This window comes from Notothenia coriiceps, unplaced genomic scaffold (genome assembly GCF_000735185.1).
Source record: "Notothenia coriiceps isolate Sejong01 unplaced genomic scaffold, NC01 NC01_scaffold00034465, whole genome shotgun sequence".
In the NCBI taxonomy this organism is placed as follows: Eukaryota; Metazoa; Chordata; class Actinopteri; order Perciformes; family Nototheniidae; genus Notothenia; species Notothenia coriiceps.
The window spans coordinates 1-4,295 of NW_011367166.1; the positions used below are offsets into that span (position 1 = coordinate 1).

General features: G+C 39.7%; 1 long non-coding RNA gene across 1 annotated transcript; it reads left to right on the top strand.

Moving 5' to 3' along the window:
* Positions 1-907: 907 nt before the first annotated feature.
* LOC104962169 (uncharacterized) lies at positions 908-2,810 on the top strand. Its single transcript, XR_800178.1, has 3 exons — positions 908-920; positions 2,447-2,450; positions 2,744-2,810. It is a non-coding gene; the product is annotated as an uncharacterized lncRNA (long non-coding RNA).
* The last annotated feature ends 1,485 nt before the right edge of the window (positions 2,811-4,295 follow it).

Here is a 4,295-nt window from a genome sequence, read left to right on the forward strand (position 1 = left end):
CCCTATCCCCTGTGTGCATCAGGGGGTCACAGGTTCAAACCCCACTGCAGTCAGCATGTCGTTGTGTCCCTGGGCAAGGCACTTCACCCCAAATTGCTCCTGTGAGGATTGTCCACAGTATTGAGTATGTAAGTCGCTTTGGATAAAAGTGTCTAACAACTGACATGTGATGTAATGTGAGAAAGAAGTAGGCCGACATCATCAGCTACCATGTCTGACAGTGAGGAAAACAGTCAGGAGGGTACTGATAACAGCTTGTAGGATTACTGGTCGTGCTAATGTTGTCTTGTGTTTGTTGTGTTCACCTCTGCACGTGTGTTCAGTGCCGTGTGTCTGGCAAATAAAGTCAAGACGCCCTCAAAAAGGTACGGTTTATTTCATTTTAAGGATGAGCACCATGCAACATCTCCAGGTGCTCCTTTGAGAACCAGGGCAAAAAAGTGATGTGCACCACTGAATATAAGTGATATTGCACAACAGATGTGTTATAGTTGTTGTCTTTGTTGTTAAATGCACTAGTCTCCTTCAGCTTCTAAAAATATACTAGAAATCATATTGCTGCATTGGTGTTTGAATTTAGTTTAAGAATCTTGGTCTTTTATTGCGAACGATGGTTGGATTATAAAATGTGTTCCCTGATGGTTGACAATTCTGTTGTCTGTTTGTACAGTAATAATCATCCACTCAGAGGTTGAGGTTTATGTGCCAACCTATAAATCTACACCACTGTTTGAATTCAATTATTTTCTGCTTATTCTCCCTCTCTGGCTGTTTCCAGACATGTCCGCTGCCTCCTCCTATCTTATCCTCTTGTTCCTGAGAGCATGTCACTTGCTCTTCAAGGATCCTTCATATCAGGATACTATTTAACACTAGAACCGCCAATCGGGTCAATTTGACCCAGAGCTGTTTTTTATTGTGTGTAACTTTTTTTCAATAAAATATTAAAGTCTCCCAGTCCGTGACTTTTCCTTAAAGTGTGTTATGTAGCACCCTATGTTGTTAAAAATTGTCAATATGAAGTCAGATTGAAGAAATCGCACCAAAAATTGCCATTTCCGCCCAGCGGGTCATATTGACCCCACCCCTTTTCGCTATTGATTTTGCGTGTAAACATGACGTGTTGCTATAGCAACACTGTTTGTCTACTGCGGTTCCTTGTAGATTGAGAGATAGATTGAGAGAGAGAGAGGTAGATAGATAGATAGATATATTGATAGCGACAGTCTGTAGTGAAGGGGAGAGCTCCCGCTCAACAACGACAACCGCCTCACAAAACGCTATGTTGTAGTGTTTATAAACAATTTAACAACATTTCTTGTCAAAATACCAATACCACAGGACCATTTTTTTTTTAAAGCAATATTTTTAGTGGCCCGAGCGGGCAAGTTGAAAGTACGTTATGCTGGCCGGGGTGTCTAAATAGTGCTTCCGGGCCAGCGGGCCATTTATAATGTCGAGCCCTGTATCCACAGATTCTATTGGTATACGTTTCATCCCTGTGCGATCAAAACTCACTGTTCAATAAAAGAACATTTTACCTTGAAAATCAATGCATTCTAATACCGGGTCAATTTGACCCCGGTGGCGGTTTTAGGTATAATAAAATCTCTGGCGGTTCTAGTGTTAAAGGCCCTTGACTCTGCACCCTGGTATTACCTGTTGCAATCTCCTCATTTACTTTCAGCCGCAGTACTTTCCTCTCCTACAAATCAATATGGAGGAGGACTATAGGTCACATGAAGGAAATGAATGGCATAAAAAATAATCCCAATCTATCATCCATTTCACAGGAACCCTTCCAAACCCAAATATTCACCCAAACAAACAGATCCATTTATTGTCTTTGTGGCTCCTGAATGACCTCATTAGCGAATGCATGACGGTCAGCGTCTGAAGGCACAGGCAGCATTTACCTTATCATCTGTTAGTGGAAAGGCCTGTCAGAGGGAGGATATTGGAACTGATTACAGACACTGTGATCATGAGTATCAATGGTCACACCTAATGAAATGATGCCAGGAAACACTTTCCCTATGGATATGAAGCACATGATTAAACTTTATTCATGTATTGTCTTTTCCTCCACTAATGAAGTGCATACTTTAGCATTGGATAAAAGCTAATTTGCCCTCTTCACAAGCGAACATGAGAACTGACTGAATAATTTATAACTATAACAACTGTAGAATACATGAATTTGTAATCAGTTTGTATGCTGTACTTGAAACTTGATTGATGCATGACAACAGCGATCCAAAAAGATTATCATCACTACTTTGCCCTTTAGTTTGATATCATGTGTGACAATTTAGAATGAAATCACAATTGTAACATAGTATATACAAACCACATTATGTTTTTATTATCAGAGACTAACACTGTTTCTCTGAGAATTTCATTTGGTTCCTGTTTTGCTAAATGTTGATCTGAAGAGTCCTCAGAGCTAAGTGCAGCTTTTTACACAGCCTCATCCATAATGCAGGGTTGATCCCTGTACCAGTGTGATGGGGCTGAGAATCTGATGATGTGCCCTTCATGGATGAGGCTTATGGAATTTTCTTGTATGTGGCATTTACTTCCATTACCTATATAGGCTACCGTTGTGTCATATAGATATTCAAAGGGTGTCTTTTTCCACTGAAGAACTCAAGCCATTGTCAACCTGGATCCTATTTTCTGAAAAATCCCATTCAAATCTGACTAAAATGTCATCATGCCCTTCACTTCATTGCTTCTCTAGACCAGGGGTTCCCAAACTTTTTCAGCATGAGACCCAAAACATAAATGTTGTGGTCCTAAGGGACCCAAGCTCAAAAAATGTCATGATTTTCCATAATATCTACAGTTATAAACAAAGAATGCAACACACCATGAATTTAAAATGTAAATGAAAATATTTATTTAATTATAAAAGTGCATCGCAGCAATTAAGTTTCTCACCATAACAACCTTCCCTTTGAGCTTGCCCAGAAAAAATAAGGATCAAAGCAGAAAGACGAAACATGGGACGTGCAGTCAAGTATATACAGTACAAATTTCAATTATCAAAAGTGCAATATTAAGTTTGTCGCTAGCTCAAAAACTATGTACACACCATTTTAAACTATTTTAAATGAACAAAGAAGAAACATGTTGTAAACAGAAAGGGAGAACACACTAACTGAAGTGCAGTCAAGTGTATTCAGTACATCACAGGTGAAACCAAATTTAAATTATCAGAAGTGCAACATTAAGTTTGTCACTAGATCAAAAACTATGTACACACATTTTTTAAACACTTTTAAATGAACAGAGCTGTTTTAAAACACTGAGAGACAAAGAAACTCCAACACTTGGCAACTGATTAACTTTTTTTTTGTGGAGGCTGACTTGATGCCCTCAGTGCCCCTCTGTTCCTTTTGAATGCCTGAAAATAACAGAGAAGATATTATAACATTGCTGGGTTATTGGGTGATTTTTAATACCAGCCGGCGTACGCTGTATACCCAATGTGGACCTGGCAACCGCATTTATAGCGCATTACATTACATGTTACTTGTTAGACCAGGGGTGGGCAAACTTTTTGGCTCGGGGGCCACTATGAGTTTTAAATTTGACAGACGGGCCGGGCCAGTAGCAGATCGGTAAAAAGATAGCTGTCCACTCCTCATTATGCACTCAATGTTGACTTTTCTTTTCTTTGGTCCACTCATTGTTACAGATGCAGGTTCAAAGGTGAATTAGGTTCAAAGGTGAATTATTGCGTCATTGCAACATCGTTTGCGTCATGACGTAACCGTTTACGTGCCTTCTTATGACCCACACAGCGTTTTACGTCGCTGATTTTCTCCGCAACACCGCTCACAACAACATCAATAGAGGACTGCGTCGGGTAGTTTTTAATTATACGAAGCCAGATTAAATTAAAGAACTACTTCTGCAACCTTGTACCTTTCTCCAGAGTGCCGTGTTGCATTGTTTATTAATGTGGTTCAGCTGCATTACCGCCCGCTACAGTGCTGCTCGCCTACCGGAGTGTATTCTCCCGTTAACTCGCGGCAGCGGCCGCTGTAAGTTTTCATTGTCTGACTGTCACAAGCAGCTGGTACAGTGGGGCAAAACAGTATTTAGTCAGCCACCAATTGTGCAAGTTCTCCCACTTAAAAAGATGAGAGAGGCCTGTAATTTTCATCCTAGGTATACCTCAATTATGAGAGACAAAATGAGAAAAAAAAATCCAGAAAATCACATTGTCTGATTTTTAAAGAATGTATTTGCAAATTATGGTGGAAAATAAATATTTGGTCAATAAC